Below are 23387 nucleotides of genomic sequence, written 5' to 3'. Positions count from 1 at the left end.
GACACAAATGATTTTTTTATATAAATGAAGTGATCGATACCCACTGGTAATTAATACACGGATGCGTGAGTGCGCTGCGCTTCTGAGTGTGGAGCTTAAGCACTAGTACAGACAGAACGTTCCCAAGAGTAGTACTCAAAGAAATGTGACTGACGCCCGAACAGCAGGGACGTACATGCATCGAGAATAGAAAATAGTGCATTGAGAATGGCTAGCCACTAGTCGAAATATGGATTTGCGTAATAAAATCTAAAAAAGGACGACTGATTGCTGCACTCTATAATTTATGTCTTTGTAGTGTCTTGTAACACAAGGAAGCAGGGGAGCGGGTGTTGTTATGGGTGGCCGGTGTCCTCTTTCTGCAACACAAATGCGCACGTGGATTAACATGGTTCTTCATTTATTTGTACTGGATACTTAACTTGAATAGAGGCTATGTTCTTGGTAAATATCATCAGTAATAGTACTCTTGAAGACAATACCGGTAATCTTGTTATTACAAACTTTGGTCTCACTGCTGAAACTAAACTAAACTCCTCCCGAACAGGCCATGAAGGCCCAACGGTACCGACCGGCCGCCGTGTCATCCTCAGACCATAGGCGTCACTGGATGCGGATACGGAGGGGCATGGTGCCAGCACTCCGCTCTCCCGGCCGTATGTCAGTTTCCGAGACCGGAGCCGCTACTTCTCAATCCAGTAGCTCCTCAGTTTGCCTCACAACGGCTGAGTGCACCTCGCTTGCCAACAGCACTTGGTAGATCGGATGGTCACCCATCCAAGTACTAGCCCAGTCCAACAGCGCTTAAACTTCGGTGATCAGACGGGAACCCGTGTTACCACTGCGGCAAGGCTGTTGGCGGTCTCACAAGGCTGTTGGCGGTGTCACTAATCTGGTCGCTATGTACTGTCGCAGCCCGTTACGTGAACTGAACCCGCCCTGCACTATACTGACAGACGCTAAACTGGAAGAATGAGTCACTGAGACCCTCTGGCCAGCGGCGGCGGTCTAAACACTTGCCGTCAAGAGGGCGTTGGCGGGCGTTGCTTGTCGGTGTGTCTCTGGCCTCTCTCGTGATAGGTGCGCTCGATCCAGCGCCTACTATCGATCTTTGTGCTACATCTTTGCCGACCTGTGTGCTGGCGATGGCTTACGCCAGCACTAACTTAAGCAATGGCTTCAGCACTATCCAGACTTTCTCTCCAACTTTGTTACTGGCGACGAAAGCTGGGTCCCCAAAACTAAGCAGCAAACGTCACTGTAGAGTTCGTCACGTCAGATAAGTCTGCTTCTCTTATGTATATTGATGGGATTGTTCCTGAGGAGTTTGACACTCTTGGTCAAATGATCAACAAACAGTTCTATTGCGATGTTTGGGAGAGGAGGGAAAACGAAACGTTCAGAGACTCAGCTACGATCGACTGGTTGTTCCACCATGACATTGCATGACCGCATGCAGCCTACATTATTCGGGGATTTTTAACTAAAAACAAAATGACAGTTGTTCCCTACCTGCGGCACTCACCACACTTAGCTTCGTGCGACTAGATGAACATCAACTTGAAGAAGTAAAGATCTGATACAGAGGAAGCAATCCAAGCAGAATAACAGAGACTAGAGTACACCGGAACAAAGAATGATTTTTAGGGTGCATTTCAAGATTGGCAGTCTCGTTGGGATGGGTGTATTCGCTCTCAAGTGGCCAAATTTAAAGGTAATGATGCAGAATAAGATTTAGATAAGACACAATAATATTAATTAATGTGTTTTGAGAACTTTTGGATTCCATCTCTTATTTGGAGGTAAATGGTTCAAATGGCTCTAAGCACTATGAGACTTAACTGCTGTGATCATTAGTCCCCTAGAACTTAGAACTAATTAAACCTAACTAACCTAAGGACATCACACACATCCATGCCCGAGGCAGGATTCGAACCTGCGACCGTAGCGGTCGCGCAGTTCCACACTGTAGCGCCTAGAAACGCTCGGCCACCCCGGCCGGCATTTGGAGGTAACGACGTTAAGAATGTAAGCGCTCTGCAACAGGAGCGAAATTGGTTCCAGTGTATGTACAGCACATCTAATTAGTTTGAGACATGCATCTCGTGAGAAGAAACGGATGACAATCAGCTTTTCTAGTGTAACTGGTAAATGAAAGTAAGACGGCCAACAAAAGATGCACCATTTGTAGCGCGACTTTGGAAAGCGTTTCGTGGAAGCAAGTTATTCATGAAGTTGCAAGAAAAGCACGATTACGCACTGTGCAGGCGATCCATCCCTTAACGCTTCATCAGAGAAGTAATGCAGTCGGACACTTTGACACCTACCGTCATGGATGCCAGCGTTAATCGCACAGATCGGATGAAGACGTGGAAGCGATAAAACCTGCTCCCAGGCGCACGCCGCTTTCTGTGTTTTGGCACCGTGAAAAATTATACCTGATGGGCTGCCGCAGCATCCTGTTTAAGAGACAAGTTTGTGATACATTTTGCTTACCGGAACAGGTCCTGGAGAATAAATTATTAACCGCCGTACGACAATCATGCGCTTGATTCAAATCAAGCTCTTCGGAAGATTTTAATTATCTTAATTTTATACAACAAGGTGGAAAAATGGTTAATGAACAGTTTATGATCATCAGTGCGTCAATATTATGTGATAAATCTCAAAGAAGAATGGAAAAGAAAACTGAGAATCCGTTAGATGATGATCTCTTAGATTTTAGGAAAGGTAAAGGCATCAGGGAGGCAGTTCTGACGCCACCCTTTGATCGCGGAAGCAAGGTTTGAAAAATCAGGATACGTTCATAGGATGCGTCGTCCATAAAAAGGTGTTCAACAATGTAAAATGGTGCAAGACATTCGAAATTGTGAGGAAAATAGATGAAAATTATAGGGAGAGACGGGTAATAAAAAGTCAGTGCAAGAATCAAAAGGGAAAAACAAGAATGGAAATCAAAGAATTAAGTGCTCGGAGGTGTAAGACGGCTGTACTATTTTACCCGTACTATTCAATCCACACGGAAGTAAAAGTTGAAGAATGGGATTAAAATTCAGGGGGAAAGAATAAGATATGCTGTTGACATTGCTATCCTCACTGAAAGTGAGGAAGAATTATAAGAACTGTTAAATGGTTTCAACGATCTAATGAGCACCAATTATAAATTGGGAAGACATCGAAGAAAGTCAAAAGTAATGCGGAGTAGCAGAAATGTAAATATCGACAAGCTTAGCATCAAAATTGTGGACGGGGCAGTTAAGGAGTTCCGCTACTTTCGAACAACGATGTCATCTGTCCCATCGAATTAGGGAAGGATGGACAAGGAAGTCGGTCATGCCTTTTCAAAGGAACCATCTTGGCGTTTGCCTGAAGCGATTTAGGTAAATCACGGATAACCTGAATCAGGGTCCCGAACCACGCGGCTGCTACTGTCGCAGGTTCGAATCCTGCATCGGACATGGATGTGTGTGATGTTGTTTGGTTAGTTGGGTTTACGTAGTTCTAAGTCTAAGGGGCTGATGATTTCAAATGGCCCTGAGCACTATGGGACTTGACTGCTGTAGTCATCAGTCCCCTAGAACTTAGAATTACCAAAACCTATCTAACCTAAGGACATCACACACATCCATGCCCGAGGCAGGATTCGAACCTGCGACCGTAGCGGTCGCGCAGTTCCAGACTGAAGCGCCTAGAACCGCTCGAGGGTCTGATGACCTCAGATGTTAAGTCCCATAGTGCTTAGAGCCATTTGAACCTAAAACGGGATGGCTGGACGCGGATTTGAACCGTCGTCCTCCCGAATGCGAGTCTAGTGTGCTAACCAATGCGCCACCACGCTCGTTAAAGTGCGGAGTTGAGTGATGTTACTGTAAGAGAGAGGGCCTGGGTTTTTTTTGTCATGGAAAACGCTAAATGCAAAAGGAAATGAACAAATTGTAGAGCAAATTACTTTTGAAACATTGTGGGAGTGAACAGTGATCAATGTGTTATAAATATTTACTATCAAAAACAGTCTTGATCACAATTTATTTATTGCGGTGACCGGTTTCGACCACTACTGTGGTCATCTACAGACCAATGACTAAGAACCTCCTTCTGGTGGTAAATCGCGATTTACCACCAGAAGGAGGTTCTTAGTCATTGGTCTGTAGATGACCACAGCAGTGGTCGAAACTGGTCACCGTAATAAATAAATTGTGATCAAGACTATTTTTGATAGTAAAAAAAATTGTAGAACACTGTGTACCTCGTACAGTATAAAAACAGTTTGGTGGCGATGATCGTATTAGCATGACAAGCTATCCTTGCAAGAAGCAGCATCTTCGAGGCAATGGTTTGTGAACATTAACATTCCTCAAATAGACTGGATTACCCAGAGTTCTGACCGGGACTCAATGGAACACATTCGGTACACTTTGTAAGTTAGCGTGTCGATTTCGCTCCAGACTCGAAACGCCCAATATTCTTCCCTGGTGTTCTCTGGATTCGCCAATTAAGGAAGAATGGGCTACTATTCAATCGCTCCGTAGATTTCCACAGACCTAATTGAAAATGTCTCCAGCAGAGTTCAAGCCGTGATAAAGGCGAACGGTGGACACACTGCGTATTAACGTCTAGTAATAGATGTCCGGATACTTTTTGTGAGATAGTGTAGCTGCACTTCTGCTTTGTTTCTGAATTTCAGTTCTCCAGTCTACCTTGCGGGCCTTGCACTTCGGGACGCGAGGAACTGCGCAGGAATTGGCTTAGCCACAGCCTACGGCTTATTTCGCAGAATGACTTTCACCCTGCAGTGGAGTGTGCGCAGTTATGAAACTTCATTCAAACTTCTAATTGTAAATAGTCTTCACGAGCTTGCAGCCGGATCATGTTGTGCAAATTTCACAGTATTTCCTCAGAGCAACTGTCCGACATCTTCAGGTGGTTCAACGGTCAATTGCTCCGAGGAAATACTGTGGAATTTGCACAACGTGATCCGACGGCGAACCCGTGAAGACTATTAACACGGCCGCCGGGAAAGCTTGAAGAGTCACAAACTTCCAATTATTTTCATATGATAATCTCATCTCACGTATATGACGCGCACCATTTACAACGATCGTGTTAGTGCGTGTCTAGGGGATGAAAAGTGTTCAATTTTACCAAGTAAGTCCTACAAGCGGAGATTTATGCCTCATAAATCAGGCATCGGGTCTTTGTTTCGAATTGTTTCCCCTTGCACTTATTGTGTAACCTTTTGACTGTCGAGAAGTTGATTTGGAGCACTTTCCAGCATAATGGTGCCAGTACACGCCGTCGGCAGGCTAATGAATCTTTTCTTTCGTCGCTCCCCTTTGGTAGACAGAATGTGAAACAGTTCCGAAAATAACAACGGAGCCGACCACGCATTTCCAGGACCATTACCGACGAAATGCGCGTTCAGGAAAAAGTGGCAACGGGAGTGTTCGGAATAATGGACGACCATCTCCGAGCATGAGTTGGCAAAACGTTATGAAGGGGAACAAAGGACTTGCGCCCTGCACCCAGCCGCTCTCGGTGTTTTTACTGGCGTAAATACGACAGCGTTAGTCGCTCCTGACGTGTCACTCTTGTGGACAGACGCTCTGGCTTCTGTACAAGTGGCCACTTTTTAACTAATTTAGGGTTTTTCAAAACGAGGGCACAGTTTTTTTTTCCAGAATGCAGCCTAAAAGAAGATCAGTTATGTTTTCTTTCATATAGGCTACAATTTACAAGACACTATTTTCATCCTGAAAAAAAAACTTTACAATACAGGTACTGAAAAAAGAACCAGCTGATGCGTTGAGGTTGGTCTCTGCTTGGAGCTGGACGAAACTGTCGCATAATATGGTCAGAAGCCTGCCTACTGCCGTAAGATCCTAATTGGCGTCTGTGAAGTTGACATTATCTTGCTCAAGGTTTAATGCTACTCTTTACAAGTGGCTTACGTTTCAATTGTAAATGTAGCTGCGAAGGGCGCCTGTAGATTATATGACAGTTGGGTGGAAAGAGAAGCATGTAATCTCTTTCTCTAGAATGACGCTAAGGAGATGTTGTTACATCTACATATATACACCGCAAGCTGCCAATGGTGCATGGCGGAGGGCACCTTGTACCACTGCTAATCATTCCCTTTGCACTTCCACTCACAAATGGAGCAAGGGACGACTGTCTGTTTTCTTCCATGCGAGCCCCGAGCTCTGTTATCTTGTCTCCGCGGTCGCTGCACGAGATATAAGTTGATGGCAGTAGAACCTTTCTTCAATCTATCGCAAACGCCAATTACTTAAACTTTCTCAATAGTTTCTGTCCTTTGGGGCCTGCAGTGCAAAATATGTCTTTTCTCAATAGAGTTTCGCGAAACGAATTTCGTCCCTCCATTCAGTTCCATTTACAAAATTCCTCGTGTGTTGGACGAATCTACAAGTAACAAATCTAGCAGCACGCCACTGCATTGCTTCGATATTTTGCTTTAATCCGATCTATTGGAGATTCCAAACATTCAAGGAGAATGGGTCGCATAAGCGTTCTGTACACGGTCTCCTTTATAGATGAACTACACTTTCTTAGAATTATCCAAATAAATCGAAGTCGACCATTCGCCTACCTTACTTGCCCGTTCCGTTTCGAGTCGCTTTACAACATCATTGCTAGATATTTAAAGACGCGACTGTGTCAAGTAGCACACCTCTGATACTGTAATTGAACATTGAAAGATTATTTTTCGTACTCGTCCGGAGTAAATTACATTTGTCCACATTTAAAGTAAATGGGAATTAAGTGCAAGGTATCCTGTGTCGTACAGTCACTTGACGACGCCACTTTCCCGTACAACAGAGCATCACCAGTAAACAGTACCAGACCGCTGCTCATCCAAACCGTCAGGTGGTTTGTATAAACGGCGGTCTTATCAAATTTTATGAATGGATACCCCTCATTAGAATCATATGTCTTCACTTTCTGAGGCCTTACGGACAGTTTTGCAGTTTAGCCCTGGACAGTTTGGTGGGCAGCCGTTCGCAACCGTTCGTAATCGTATTGCAGCCAAATATAGTTAATGTTTAAATAGTCATGATTCGAACTGTCCGCGTGAGTGTGGAGCGTCACCATTCTTCAGGTTGTAGTACCAGGAGTACGTTCTCCTGCCTTTTGTTGTTCAAATGGCACATGAAGTGTGTCCAACCTCCACCGTGCTCCTCCCTTGGCTAAGAACGGCTAATTCAACGACTGAACTAAATCACAGACCTCTCAAAGTCATTCGAATCAATGCAGAAGGCGAAGGCAACCAATGGCTATTTTCAGAGACAGTCATTCGAAAGATTGGTATCCAGAGTCCACCTCCTTCAAACCGGTGCATATACGAACATGCTGTGATCCCTTTTTCTCTTTGCGAACATTGTTTTCTCCTCGAGGGATCTGTAGTAAATTGTGCTTAAGAATGATACCAATACGCTCTTTAAATTTCAAGATTTCGTCTGGCCAAATGATCCTCATCGATTTGAACTTTAAGCACCTGTAGAAGTAACGTTTGTATCACCCGTTTACACACACGGAAAAGGTAATGAAACCCATTCAAATTAATAACAAGTCACTTACTACCTGTCACACGGTGACGACCACTTCAATGTTATACTGCTAGTTTCAGACCTGGCCTCATCTTCAGGGCCGCGGGGTAGCCGAGAGGTCTCAGCCGTCTTGTCACGGTCCGCGCGGCTTCCCCCGTCGGAGGTTCGAATCCTCCCTCGGGCATGGGTATGTGTGTCGCCCTTAGCTTAAGTTAGTTTAAGTTCGATTAAGTAATGTGTAAGCTTAGGGACCGATGACCTCAGCAGTTTGGTCCCATAAGACCTTACTACAAATTTCCGAATTTCTTCTTCAGGTAGCCGGCCGTGGTGGCCGAGCGGTTCTAGGCGCTTCAGTCCGGAACCGGGCGACTGCTACGGTCGCAGGTTCGAATCTTGCCTCGAGCATGGATGTGTGTGATGTCCTTAGGTTAGTTAGGTTTAAGTAGTTCTAAGTTCTAGGGGAGTGATGACCTCAGCCGTTAAGTCCCGTAGTGCTCAGAGCCATTTGAGCCATCTTCAGGTACAATTCATATAAGCAGTTACAACTTAAAGAGAAAACATTTAAATGTAGCAACAAATATCGAAATGTAATGCATTCCTAAAATATTTGTTGATTGCTTTAAGTATTTTACTTCCAAGTTATGGTTTCCTTTAGTTGTACATAAAGAATTTATACAAGTAGGGCATTGTTAGTACAACTTTAAATTAATCAGAAAGTAATTTGCGGTAGGCAGTTATTACTGATCTGAATATTTTTACGTTGTTACTGATAGTGACATAGAATAATGAATGTCAATATGACGTAGACCGTACCGTCGTTTGTTCTGAACTTGCAAGTGTGAGCACATTGCTCTTAGCCTCTATTATGTGAATTGCTGTTTGTTTCAGTCTTTCGTTACTTGAGCGAAGTCATATTCCGTTTCTGTTTCACTTCTGAGAATTTAAATTTCTATTTTAGAACTTGCCTCACGTATCAGTTCTACATCGTTATTTCGTTGCCCAAACTTACATCAACCAATCCGTTCACGAGCGTCGGGAAAAGCATACTATTGCCTGTCCTGTTTGTTGAGAGTGAGCATGAAATTCTCAACTGTAGAATATTCCATTCAGTGATGCTCCATTTGACATTCAAGTTTTTCACAATTATATCCTTGGATAAAATCTTCTCAGAGTTCAGACACGAGATTTCGAAGATAATCACCATCTTCTTGGTAAGGAGCTAGGCATCATGGATTGTTGCTCGATTTCTCATTTTATCTATTATTGCTGTGAAACTGTCAAGATAGAGATACATTCGAGAGGACTGAAGTTCAAATTTCAATACTGCCACCCATAATCTGGTTTCCATTGTTCCCAGATGGTAAATGTCGGCATGGTTCCCTTTGAAAAGAACATAGTCGATTTCTTTTCCAGTCTTGTAAAGTTTGTACGTGTGCTCGGTCTCCAGTGACCTCAACCTAGACATGACGTTAAATCCTTAAATAAATTTGCACTGCAATATCGCTGTTTAACGTGAAGATTTTGGGACACATTTCTGTTTCCACGAAGACAAATCAACTATCATTTTGGCCCGTTCATTACCCAGTCACCGGACACAAGATTCAGAGATTCTTTCGCTTCTCATCTACATTCAAAAACTGCTTTAGAATCTCGGAATGAGCAGACCAAGGGCTTCCCTATCATGTCATCAACTCCTAATCCAGTATGCATAGAAGGGAATGACTGAACAGGATTACGAGAAGTTCTCTCGTCAGATTACCTCGCGCGCCGTTTTACAGAAGAATTTATGCAGTACGTCTTGGGCGATTGAGTCTGTACAGGTGTTCCGTATGATTGATTCATAGTCAGCCTTCGAGAGCAGGACATCTGCATACGCAGGCGCTCGGCTGGAAGTCTCAATTTGCATATTTCAATGTACAAATAGTTCTTCCCAGGCGCTCTTTTTTTCCGGTTCCCGGGTTCACAAAAACAGATACGTTAGCAGTCGGTTGCTCAGCGTAGAGGCACACCCAAGTGTACACAAAAGTATGTCGCCTTGCATGAGAACATTCACTGTGAAACTGTACTTTGGCATCGTAAGTGGCATTATTATAGGTACCAGCGAGATCGCCAGTCATAGAGTTTGCTGTTATGCATATGTTGGTGTCAGTTTAATAACCCCGCCGTTCGTAGATCGTTCTCCCGTCTTTCACAAGATTGTTCTCACTTTTTTTTTCTTTTTGCTTCAGTTGATGATATTACATGTGTAAAGTACAAAACTGAACTTTGATTCCTGTACCCTGTTCCAACAGGCTGGTTTAGTCGTCAAATAGCAGCAAAGCGACGGCGTTCAGGCTGACGAAAACGTGTGTCTCTACACAGCAGTGAGTTCAAGTCAGCTGTCGAATCCGTCACTCTTCATTCATTTCTGCTTTTGTCTGCAAACAGAACAATTGGACCGTTTTAAAACGAACCTTGATTAGATGGGAATGAATGTTGTTGTGCGTCACGAGTCAATGAAACAAACAGCGAAGCACCGTGAATAGGACGTAATTGATGATTTCGTTACTGATATAATGCTCATTATTTGGGCGCCGGAGCTGATTTTCCGCAAAACTTTAATCTGAAACCGACTGTTGAGGCTCAGTGGAAATACTGTTTATTTCGTACTGGGTGTATTCCACTAACAGGTGCAGAGGCTAAGAAGGAAAGTGAGGATTCGGCACGGTCATTAGAGCTGCAGCATAAGCTCCGATTCGACAAGTGTGAGGAAGGGAATCGATTACGTACTTTTCAAAGGAACACCAAAACAGCCCTTGCCTTGCTAAAGAACAACAACTCGGGAACACAGAATGGTAGACATATTGAGATCAAATAGAAACAATAAGCGGCAAGTCAAGATGTGTTGGATTAAAGGTCACTAGGAAACGGAACTACAGATAGTCTAGCCACACAGACAACATCCGATGGCGAAGAAAAGCATTCCGAAGTACCTAGAAACGACTCCAGAAATATAGACGACTAACAAGAAACGAACGGAATAGAAAATGGTTCAAATGGCTCTTGTGGGACTTCACATCTGAGGTCATCAGTCCCGTAGACTTAGAACTACTTAAACCTAACTAACCTAAAGACATCACACACATCTATGCCCGAGGCAGGTTTCGAACCTGCGACCGTAGCAGCAGTGCGGTTCCGGGCTGAAGCGCCTAGAACCTAGGGGCCACAACGGCCGGTGAATGGAATAAAGAATACGCTTAATCTACGGAATCAAGAGGGAGACATTATGGTAGTATATCACCAGTAATATTACGTAAACCTTGGTAAAGGAAGAATTATTTTGGCAGAAATTTTCTTTCTACTGTGGCACGACTGAACTATCAAGCATGCTTCCGGCAGCATCTGCATCTCGTGTAAGCTGCTGAGTCACCGTTTTGTGTATGTGGAATCGCGGATGGTGTGAACCACTTGTTCTCTAGATGCGACAATGGAAGACAACAGTCTGCAACATGGCTTCGGCGTCTAGTGGCGTTAAAATATCCCCTTCTAACACCTGTGCTGACGCTCCTGGAGACGAGATACTACAGGGAGTACTAGGAACGCTTTCTCTTCCTGTGCGCAGAAAAATTAAACACGTAATATAGATAAATGCAGTCAGATGAAGCAGTGCTAAATTGAGACAGAAGAAACTTGTATATCTCATTTCCTTGTTAATCTAAAACTAAACGCCTCCCGAACAGGCCATGAAGGCCCAACGTACCGACCGGCCGCCGTGTCATCCTCAGCCCACAGGCGTCACTGGATGCGGATATGGAGGGACATGTCGTCAGCACACCGCACTCCCGACCGTTTGTCAGTTTCCGAGACTGGATCCGCTACTTCTCAATCAAGTAGCTCCTCAGTTTGCCTCACAAGGGCTGAATGCGCCCCACTTCCAAACAGCGCTCGACAGACCGGGTGGTCACCCATCCAAGTGCTAGCGCAGCCCGACAGCGCTTAACTTCGGTGATTTGACGGGAACTGGTGTTACCACTGCGGCAAGGCCGTTGGCCCTTGTTAATCTACACGACGTAATACTCTTGTAGGACACATGCAGCAAGTACACGGTCCAGTCACATTAATGTGATCACCTGTCAAAAGCTTGAATGACCACCTTTTTCACCGCAGCATGCAGGAAGAGAATCAGTGAGGAACTGGAAGGTAACAACAGGGATGTGGAGCCATGCCAACTCCAGTACAGTGACCAACTGCGCTAGGTTTCTCGGGTGAGGAGCCATGCTGCGAACAGTCCGATCGAGCTCATCCGACAAAATATCGATTGGGTTGTATCCGGAGAGGTTGATGGCCAGGGCACTTCGGTAAATTCATTTTCGTACTACTCGAACAGTCCACGGGTATACTGCCGGTCTATAGTGTCCAACGGGCACAATATTTCGGCGATCAGACATGTCGCCATCGTCAGGTGCGCTGACGAACTGAGCTCCTGACGGCTGGCGGCTGACGGTCGCCAGCCCTCCGGCGATGGCGACATGTCTGATAGCCGACATATTGTGCCCGTTGGACTCTATAGACCGGCAGCACACCCGTGGACTTTTCGAGCAAGAAATACGTACTGTTCGAACCACGCACGTACACAGCGAGCTGTGTGTCACGCATTCTCCTTCCGACAAATTCCATTATGCCGAGGAAATAAGCGAACTTCTCGTAGGGATGGACTTGGTTCCCAAGGATAGATGCTTGATCCATTGTGCCTTCTAGATTGTCAAGAACACACAGGGAATGCCAAGAAAACGTTCCCCAGACCATAACGCTCCCTCCTCCGGCCTGGACCGTTCCGAAGATAGTTTGCAGAGCCGTACACGCCAACGGCCATCTGTCGGATGGAGCGTAAAACGTGATTCATCTGCAAAGCCACCTGTCCCGACCCAGTGGACGTCCAGTAACAAACAAATTACAGCCATCGTCGCCGATGAACAATAGTCAGCATGGATCCATGAACCAAGGGCCTACTACTGAGGCTCAGCCGACCGTTGTGTCCGAGCGGTTCCAGGCGCTCCAGTCCGGAACCGCGCTGCTGCTACGGTCGCGGGTTCGAATCCAGCCTCGGGCATGGATGTGTGTGATGTCCTTAGGTTTAAGTAGTTCTAAGTCTAGGGGACTGATGACCTCAGATGTTAAGTCCCATAGTGCTTAGAGCCATTTAAACATTTGAACTGAGCGTCATGCGCACCAACGTTCGCTGAACGGTCCTTGAGGGGACACTGTCGGTAGCCCATTGGTTCATTTGTTACTCAACAGCTGCGCGTCTTTTGGCCCGTCCACACCGCCGCAGTCGAAGTTCATCCCTATCAACTATGGTCCATTGTGCACCATAGGTGTCTTGGCGCCCGTTTTGGATAGCGCCATTTTACAACGCGCGGTATACTTTAGTACAGCAGCACGCGAGCAGTTTACAAACTTATCCGTTTCGGAAATAATTCCGTCCGTGGCGCGATAGCCAATGATCATACAGCTTTGGACGTAAGATAAATCGCTACGTTCCGACTTTACGCCGGCCGCTTTGGCCGAGCGGTTCTACGCGCTTTAGTCTGGAACCGCACGACCGCTACGGTCGCAGGTTCGAATCCTGCCTCGGGTATAGGTGTGTGTGATGTCCTTAGGTTAGTTAGGTTTAAGTAATTCTAAGTCTAGTGGACTGATGACCTCAGGTGTTAAGTCCCATAGTGCTCAGGGCCATTTGAACCGGCATTACGAAAACGACTGCACTGTTCTTCCCGTCCCTGCGACACGCTTTATGTATGCTCCAATGCTGTTGCTGCCACCTGCCATCTGTGAGTGGTTACTGCACGTTTACGTCGAACACGGGCGGTGATCACATTAGCGTGACTGGATCGTGCATATTGGCAGTATTACCAATAATGCAAGTCTATCAGTTACAGTAACTAGTTATTATATACTGTGTACTCACCGCTACGGTTTTATCTCTGTTTTATTCCTTGTTTTGTTTTCAGTGCTCTAACATACTGTCTAATTCTGAACCTTGGTCATAACTAATTATATCTTTCCCTGTACTTGAAATAAAGTTGCCTCTGACCTGCGCAAGTCAGTTAAAAAGTGCTAAGAAATTACGAGAATTAAGTACTAAAAATTAAAAGTTGTGTGTAGATGGACGCATAAGCAACATTCCAATAAAAAAATCCACCCCCCACCCTTCCGAATTTAATCCACATTTACATTTTCCACAAATGGCAGGATGGTTTCTTCAAGGACAATGCCGATATCCTTCTGCATCAGCCCCTAAAACGAGGTTGGGAACTGTATGTTGGTTGGTTGGTTCGTTTATTTGGAGTAGGGGACCAAAGAGCGAGGTCATCGCTCCCATCGGATTAGGGAAGGATGGGGAAGGAAATCGCCCGTGCCCTCTCAAAGGAACCATCCCGGCATTAGCCAGAAGCGATTTAGGGAAATCGAATCAAAACTGGTTCAAATGGCTCTGAGCACTATGGGACTTAACAACTTAGGTCATCAGTCCCCTAGAACTTAGAACTACTTAAACCTAACTAACCTAAGGACGTCACACACATCCATGCCTGAGGCAGGATTCGAGTCTGCGACCGTAGTGGTCGCGCGGTTCCAGACTGAAGCGCCTAGAATCGCTCGGCCACAGCGCCCGGCTTAGGGAAATCACAGAAAACCTAATTCAGGTCGCCGGACGCGGGTTTGAACCTTCATCCTTCCGAATGCGAGCCCAGTGTGCTAACCATTGCGCCACCTCGCTGGGTGATCCGTATGTAAGAGCCTCGTCGTGAGCGGTACATTCCGTTGGATCTATCGTCCGATTCTGCCTTCCACTTCAGTTACCAACCAGTTATTATCAAGGCCATAAAAATTATATGATGTGATTCACTTGTGAAGTACAGTGAATCGTTCTGAAACGCCCAGTGGAAATGGGTAAAGGACGCCGCAGGACGCTCACATTAGTCTGTAGCACAGGACTGGGTGTTCGGTGGGCGGCAGGCGGCGTGGGCCAGCTAGTAAAAGTCGAAAGGGAAGTAGCTGCGCTCTCGAGGAACCATAAAAGGAGGATCCCATCTGAGCCTGTCACCAGCAAACCTCTCCTACTCCCACGGCGGCGGAGACAGAAGCGGTAGTAAGTAGGAGGTCGTTTACTTGGCAAACACGTGGCTGCTGAACGATTGCGGAGAGAAGAGGAGTCGGCCGACTGGCGCCAGCGCGCTGCCTGGACCGTCTGTGGCGCCAGACGGGTGCCGCCCGGTAAGGAAGCAGGCGTGGGCGTCCGTGAGTCAGGCCCCGTCTGGGGCAGCACCCACGCCCGCGCTGCCTTCGTTTCCCACGGCCGCGCCCTCCCCGGGCCTCAAACTCTCCGACTGGCGCTCTGGTTTCTCACACTCCGCGCGCTGAGCCACATACAGAACAGTGAGGGGCACGGCTCGGTGGTTAAGATGTTGACGTTGTATCCTCGTCTAGGAAGAACATTGACAGAGAGTCCCAACATACACTACTGGCCATTAAAATTGCTACACCACGAAGATGACGTGCTACAGACGCGAAATTTAACCGACAGGAAGTAGATGCTGTGATATGCAAATGAATAGCTTTTCAGAGCATTCACACAACGTTGGCGCCGGTGGCGACACCTACAACGTGCTGACACGAGGAAAGTTTCCAACCGATTTCTCATACAGAAAAAGCAGTTGACCGGCGTTGCCTGGTGAAACGTTGTTGTGATGCCTCGTGTAAGGAGGAGAAATGTGTACCATCACGTTTTCAACTTTGATGAAGGTCGGATTGTAGCCTATCGCGATTGCGGTTTATCGTATCGCGACATTGCTGCTCGCGTTGGTGGAGATCCAATGACTGTTAGCAGAATATGGAATCGGTGGGTTCACGAGGGTAATACGGAACGCCGTGCTGGATCCCAACGGCCTCGTATCACAAGCAGTCGAGATGACAGGCATCTTATCCGCATGGCTGTAACGGATCGTGCAGCCACGTCTCGATCCCAGAGTCAAAAGATGGGGACATTTGCAAGACAACAACCATCTGCACGAACAGTTGGACGACGTTCGCAGTAGCATGGACTATCAGCTCGGAGACCATGGCTGCGGTTACCCTTGACGCTGCATTACAGACAGGAGTGCCTGCGATGGTGTACTCAACGACGAACCTGGGTACACGAATGGCAAAACGTCATTTTTTCGGATGAATCTAGGTTCGGTTTACAGCATCATGATGTTTGCATCCGTGTTTGGCGACATTGCGGTGAACGCACATTGGAAGCGTGTATTCGTCATCGCCATACTAGCATATCACCCGGCGTGATGGTATGGGGTGCCATTGGTTACACGTCTCGGTCACCTGTTGCTCGCATTGACGGCACTCTGAACAGTGGACGTTACATTTCAGATGTGTTACCATCCTGGATACAGAAAATGTTCGACTGCTCCCCTGGCCAGCCCATTCTACAGATCTCTCACCAATTGGAAACGTCTGGTCAATGGTGGCCGAGCAACTGGCTCGTCACAACACGCCTGTCACTACTCTTGATGAACTGTGGTATCGTGTTGAAGCTGCATGGGCAGCTGTACCTGTACACGCCATCCAAGCTCTGTTTGACTCAATGCCCAGGCGTATCAAGGCCGTTATTACGGCCAGAGGTGGTTGTTCTGGGTACTGATTTCTCAGGATCTATGCACCCAAATTGGTGAAAATGTACTCACATGTCAGTTCTAGTATTATATATTTGTCCAATGAATACCCGTTTATCGTCTGCATTTGTTCTTGGTGTAGCAATTTTAATGGCCAGTAGTGTACTATTTATACACAGCGAAGCACCAAAGAAACTGATGTGAGAATGCGTATTCAAATGCAGAGATATGGAAACAGGCAGAATACGGCTCTGTAATGGTGTGGGTCATGTGCAGCTGGAGTGATATGGGACCCCTGTTACGTCTAGATACGACTATCACTAGTGAAATGTACGTAAGTATCCTGTCCGAAAACTAGCATCCGTTCATGTCCATTGTGCATTCCGACGGACTTCGGCAATTCCAGCAGGACTATGCTACATCACACACGTTCAGAATTGCTACAGAGTGGCTCCAGGAACACTTTTCTGAGTGTAAACAGTTCCGATGGCCGCTAAACTCCCTAGGAATCACCATTATTGAGCATATCTGGGATGGCTTGCAACGTGCTGTTCAGAAGAGTGGTCCACCCCCTCGTACTCTTTCGGATTTATGGAGAGCCCTCACTATCCATGGTGTCAATTCCCTCCAGCATTACTTCAGGTATCAGTCAAGTCCATGCCACATCGTGTTGCGGCGGTTCTGCGATTTCGCGGGGGTCCTACACGATATTAGGCAGGCGTACCAACTTCTTTGGATCTTCAATATATATATAACAAGTTCGTATTAGAGACGGATCCAGGAGGATGTCGGCATTGTCCTTTTCGATGAAACCATCCTGCATTTGTGGAAACCGTGGATGAAATTCGGGCGGCCGGGGGGGGATTTTTTTACTGGCATGATACCCATGCGGCTATTTATACACAATTTTTAATCTTTAGTACTTAATTTTCATAATTGCTTTGCGTGTTTTTAATTGATTTAGGTAGGCCGGAGGATATAACTTTTTTTTGGAGTACAGGGAAATATATCAAGTTTTACCAAAGGACGATTCTGTATGGAATAAATTTTAAATCCGAAATTCGTAATCAGGTATAGATGATTGAGATGTAAAAGCATTTATGCATCACTTGTATACAGAAAGCTGATACATAAATTTCAAAGTTAACCAAGCCTGTGTGGGAAATAATAGAAAAATTATGACAATGTGACTAACTGTCTTCACTAATGTGCGACAAACCTGGACCTTTACATTATCTCCTAGATAAGAAGAAGTTCTGAGCCACGAATACTTTCACGTAGAAGTTGAGTATTAAAATTTTTGCTCGTTACATCGTCCAATTTAGAACTGTTTTGTAACATTGCTGGTTCTCGTATTACATAGTTACACATTTACATAGCTATGTGACTATCTAAAAATGCAATTACCTATCATAAAACTTCGTAACAGTAACTTCTAAATTTGTCATGGAGAGCAGCGGTGTTAGTATGGATGCATACGTTAAGAGCTATGGGCACTTCTTCATCTTCGATTTTATGAAACACATCTTTTCTACTGCAAGATCTTTGGTTTCCATGCTTTTGGAGGAGGTATCATGGACCAATAGAAGGAAAAAATGTCCGGTAAAGCCGGCCGGAGTGGCCAAGCGGTTCTAGGCGCTACAGTCTGGAGCCGCGCGACCACTGCGGTCGCAGGTTCGAATCATACCTCGGGCATGGATGTGTGTGATGTCCTTAGTTAGGTTTAAGTAGTTCTAAGTTGTAGGGGACTGATGACCTCAGAAGTTAAGTCCCATAGTGCTCAGAACCATTTGAACCATTTTGTCCGGTAAATGTGGCCTCAAAAATGCTCACCTCAGGAGCTAATGGCACTTGCTCATTGTTACTGCAAAACACATCTATTGAACAAGTGTTTATACTTCTTAAGGTATGCATTTTAGAGCCCATGTTTATTTGGCACATTTTTTGATGTTTTGGTCCATATTGTCACCTCTGAAAGTCGCCTACCCGTAGAGTCTCAGCAACAACAATACGGTACATCTATTCCACTATCACAGGTATCAGGACGATTTTCTCTTACAACTTTTTACTCGATCGTTTCTGGACAGGGTCCTTTACCTTACATTAACACATTTACCTTCTCCATCAGTCTTAAAAGTTTTTAACATCGTGATGGAACTACCCTATGTACGGCAACTGGCAACTGACGCCGAGGTAAACTTGTAGTTTTAAAGCGTAAGCTGAATACCCAGAGGCTTGTGAAATCAAATGAAATTTGTTGAAATGTCCTGTATTATGTAGAAGTAACTTTTTATCCCTAATGCAGGCTCACAAAGCCTTGGACCTACGTTTCTGCGCGAACGTTTCGAGAAAGCATCAGGCACTCAAAATTATGTGTTCCGGAGAGGACAGAATAAGATACGATTGCTTTTAAATGGCCCACAGCGAAAATTACAGCACTTGCTGAGGACAGAATACAGATACAATTATTTTTAAATGGCCCAGCGCGAAAATTACTCCACCTGGTAAACGCGTGTCTCGTATAACGAGTGGAACAAACCCGCCCACTTAACGCAATGGCTCAAATATTTGCGAACAAGTTTGCGAGGAACTCTGGTGTAAATAACGTGACCTTCACAGTGTCTTACGAGAAAATTCAATTGGCACCGCATCCCTTCTGGCAGCGGGAAAATGGCAGTTGTAGCCCGTATATTTCAAAAATAGCTTTAGCTCCAGTTGTGGAATAACTACGTTGTAATAGATGTAGGCAAAAATAAAGGCGCGATTGTCCTAGATAATTTACATTTTTATCAACTGTAGTAAAACGTTTTGCAGTCTTAAATGCCATGACGATAGCCTTTGACCGTAGTGTTTCCCAGTTTTTGTCACAATTTTCTTTGTATAGATAAGCGGTTTCAATATCTGTAGTCACCTTATAAGGTAATAAAGTTACCTGTTTTTCCGCTTCCATTTAATTGTTTCTTATTAATGTTTTCGGAAATACCTTTGTTTTCATTTTAGTCTTATAAAATTGACGACGGCTGTAAAGCGCGAACGTGTTATCTATTCAAAGGAAATTAAATGTGACGTAGACTTTGAATTCTATGGCTTGTGAAGGGCGGTGTTCAAGTTTGTGCAGCGTTTGGTTGCAAAGATATGTGAAAGGAAGTAATATTTCTTTTCACAAGTGAAGATTTTTAAGGCCGGCCGAAGTGGCCGCGCGGTCCTGGCGCTGCAGTCTGGAACCGCGAGACCGCTACGGTCGCAGGTTCGAATCCTGCCTCGGGCATGGATGTGTGTGATGTCCTTAGGTTAGTTAGGTTTAACTAGTTCTAAGTTCTAGGGGACTAATGACCTCAGCAGTTGAGTCCCATAGTGCTCAGAGCCATTTGAACCATTTTTGAAGATTTTTAAACATTGAAAAAAATGTTGCGAACGCATTCTTCTGAATTAGGACAGTGAATTTAGAGACTGAAGCTAAGGTCTGATATAAACAAGCAGATGTGAATGGTCTCTATTGTAGAGTATTTATTTATGTGTAAATAGTACCAATGAAGGCAAGACACATTGTGTATCTGTCCCAAAAGAATATGTTGGTTCTCAGATCTTCACGTCGATGAATGACGCAGATTTTGAGACTAACTCAGTACAAGAGTTCCCTCTATAACTGACGTTTCGTAATGTATAAAACTTCATATATAGATATGATATCGACATCTGTTCTGAATGAAGCGAAAACCATAAAACGCAAACGCTTATTTTGGTAAAAACCGGAAATTATAAAGAGCAATGCATGTCATTTCTTGTAAAAGCATAATAAAACACACGACACGTATTGTTGGGGAACCATCAGAAAAGTAAGTGCCTCCTGTCGGGCTTATATTTTCTCTCGTTGTCTCCAGGAAGCGGCGAGCTAAATGACTTCCATCGAACAGATACAGGAATACACTGAAGAACTGTAATTCCGTTGCTTGTATAAAGGATAAATTCTCAGTAAAAAGTTTCAAAATTTTACCCTTACAGCTGGTCAAATGTAAAAAACGATAACCATGGCATTAATACGGAGAATTTAGGAGAAATTAATTAATCGTAACACTATATGTGTAAAAGTAATACAATAAGACGCTGAACTGATAACGTCAATCCTTGATTTGAGACAGAAATCAAAAAACTGTAAATGTCGGCTTCACTTCGCATGGCGGAAAGACAGTGTTTCGCACTCCGTCACGTGATTTACCTTTTGGTTTCAAACCTCAACATGGAGAAGGTTGAGGCGAGAGCAGTCTGTATATATTACACTACTGACCATTAAAATTGCTACACCACGGAGATGACGTGCTACAGACGCGAAATTTAACCGACAGGAAGAAGATGCTGTGATATGCAAATGATTAGCTTTTCAGAGCATTCACACAAGGTTGGCGCTGGTGGCGACACCTACAACGTCCTGACATGAGGAACGTTTCCAACCGATTTCTCATACACAAACAGCAGTTGACCGGCGTTGCCTGGTGAAACGTTGTTGTGATGCCTAGTGTAAGGAGGAGAAATGCCTGCCATCACGTTTCCGACTTTGATAAAGGTCGGATTGTAGCCTATCGCGATTGCGGTTTATCGTATCGCGACATTGCTGCTCGAGTTGGTCGAGATCCAATGACTGTTAGCAGAATATGGAATCGGTGGGTTCAGGAGGGTAATACGGAACGTCGTGCTAGATCCCAACGGCCTGGCATCACTAGCAGTCGAGATGACAGGCATCTTATCCTCATGGCTGTAACGGATCGTGCAGCCACGTCTCGAACCCTGAACCAACAGATGGGGACGTTTGCAAGACAACAACCATCAGCACGAACAGTTCGACGACGTTTGTAGCAGCATCGACTATCAGCTCGGAGACCACGGCTGCGGTTACCCTTGACGCTGCATCACAGACAGGAGCGCCTGCGATGGTGCATTCAACGACGAACCTGGGTACACGAATGACAAAACGTCATTTTTTCGGATGAATCCAGGTTCTGTTTACAGCATCATGATGGTCGCATCCGTGTTTGGCGACATCGCGGTGAACGCACATTGGAAGCGTGCATTCGTTATCGCCATACTGGCGTATCACCCGGCGTGATGGTATGGGGTGCCATTGGTTACAAGACCCGTGGCTCTACCTTCATTCGATCCCTGCGAAACCATACATTTCAGGAGGATAATGCACGACCGCATGTTGCAGGTCCTGTACGGGCCTTTCTGGATACAGATATGTTCGACTGCTGCCCTGGCCAGCACATTCCTCAAATCTCTCACCAATTGAAAGCGTCTGGTCAATGGTGGCCGAGCAAATGGCTCGTCACAATACGCCGGTCACTACTCTTGATGAACTGTGGTATCGTGTTGAAGCTGCATGGGCAGGTGTTCCTGTACGCGCCATCCAAGCTCTGTTTGACTCAATGCCCAGGCGTATCAAGGCCGTTATTACGGCCAGAGGTGGTTGTTCTGGGTGCTGATTTCTCAGGAACTATGCTCCAATATTGCGTGAAATTTAATCACATGTCAGTTCTAGTATAATACTGGGTGATAAAAAAGTCAGAACAAATTTGAAAACTTAATAAACCATGGAATAATGTAGATAGAGAGGTAAAAATTGACACATGTGCTTGGAATGGAATGGGGTTTTATTAGAACAAAAAAACAAAGTTCACAAAATGTCCGACAGATGGCGCTGGACAGCAGGTAACTGCTACCGTGACGGGTGAGAGGTACGCCGATATGTTACAGAATCGCATCATCCCCAGCCTGGCTGATAAACACCTGCTGGAACGTACGATGTTTATGCAGGATGGCGATGCACCCCGTATTGCTAGACGCGTGAAAGATCCCTTGCGCGCGTCGTGTGGTGATGATCGTGTGCTCAGCCGCCACTTTCGTCATGCTTGGCCTCTCAGGTCCCCAGACCTCAGTCCGTGCGATTATTGGCTTTGGGGTTACCTGAAGTCGCAAGTGTATCGTGATCGACCGTCGTCTCTAGGGATGCTGAAAGACAACATCCGACGCCAATGCCTCACCATAACTCCGGACATGCTTTACAGTGCTGTTCACAACATTATTCCTCGACTACAGCTATGGTTGAGGAATGATGGTGGACATATTGAGCATTTCCTGTAAAGAACATCATCTTTGCTTTGTCTTACTTTGTTATGCTAATTATTGCTATTCTGATCAGATGAAGCGCCATCTGTCGGACATTTTTTGAACTTTTGTATTTTTTTGGTTCTAATAAAACCACATGTCATTCCAAGTATGTGTGTCAATTTGTACCTCTCTATCTACAGTATTCCGTGATTTATTCAGTTTTCAAATTTATACTGACTTTTTGATCACTCTGTATATTTGTCCAATGAATACCCGTTTATCATCTGCATTTCTTTTTGGTGTAGCAAATTAAGTGTAACTATGTCTCTGCCTGATAAAATGAAGAAGTGCTACGTCGTTGTCTTTTGACCCATCTAGCGGCGTGCTGCGCTCATGTAACGTGGGGATTTCAGTGTATACCAGGACTACGGACTTGTATCTCCAAATAGACAAAAAATTAAATACGTCACTTTATTTTTTCGAGGTGATACGAAAAACTTTTTTCTTCGCATTTAGATACCGAGTTCACCTGTCTTGTCCAAATCAAACGACCTCATTTCCCTTAGAGATTCAAGTTAGATGTGAGGCAGCACAATGTTCTTTAGCGCCAATAGACCGCAGTATAGGGAAGAGTTGATTGTATCGCTGTAATCATTAATTAATGTTTACACCGTCTGCAATAAGGTATTTTATGGCTACGCGTGCTGTATTTTCCAGTGCTAGGAAGTCGCGTCACGGAGCGCTTGTTGGAGGATCAGCGGCTGCGCACTGCAAACAGATCGTGGTGCGTGGGGGAGGGTTCGCGGCAAGCCTGATAAGCGACTGACGGATGCCGGCACGCCTGCGCCGCCACGCGCACGCACAAAAACCACGCATCGCGACGCAGTGCGTGCTCCGCCGTACAACCGGCCGCTAAGCAGTGTCCCCCTCCATCTTGCGAACGACTTCTCGCTTTATCACCGCTAGTATTTACACTGTGGGGAAGGCTGCTCTGTGTGTGTGTGTGTGTGAGAGAGAGAGAGAGAGAGAGAGAGAGAGAGAGAGAGAGAGAGAGAGAGAGTGAGTGAGTTGG

General features: G+C 45.3%; 1 pseudogene; it reads right to left on the bottom strand.

Moving 5' to 3' along the window:
- Positions 1-741: 741 nt before the first annotated feature.
- LOC124726853 lies at positions 742-860 on the bottom strand (annotated as a pseudogene).
- Between the last annotated feature and the right edge of the window lie 22527 nt (positions 861-23387).

Source organism: Schistocerca piceifrons, chromosome 1, assembly GCF_021461385.2.
Source record: "Schistocerca piceifrons isolate TAMUIC-IGC-003096 chromosome 1, iqSchPice1.1, whole genome shotgun sequence".
NCBI lineage: Eukaryota > Metazoa > Arthropoda > Insecta > Orthoptera > Acrididae > Schistocerca > Schistocerca piceifrons.
The sequence above is the reverse complement of the archived record's forward strand: the minus strand, read 5'-3'. Positions and strand labels throughout refer to the sequence as shown.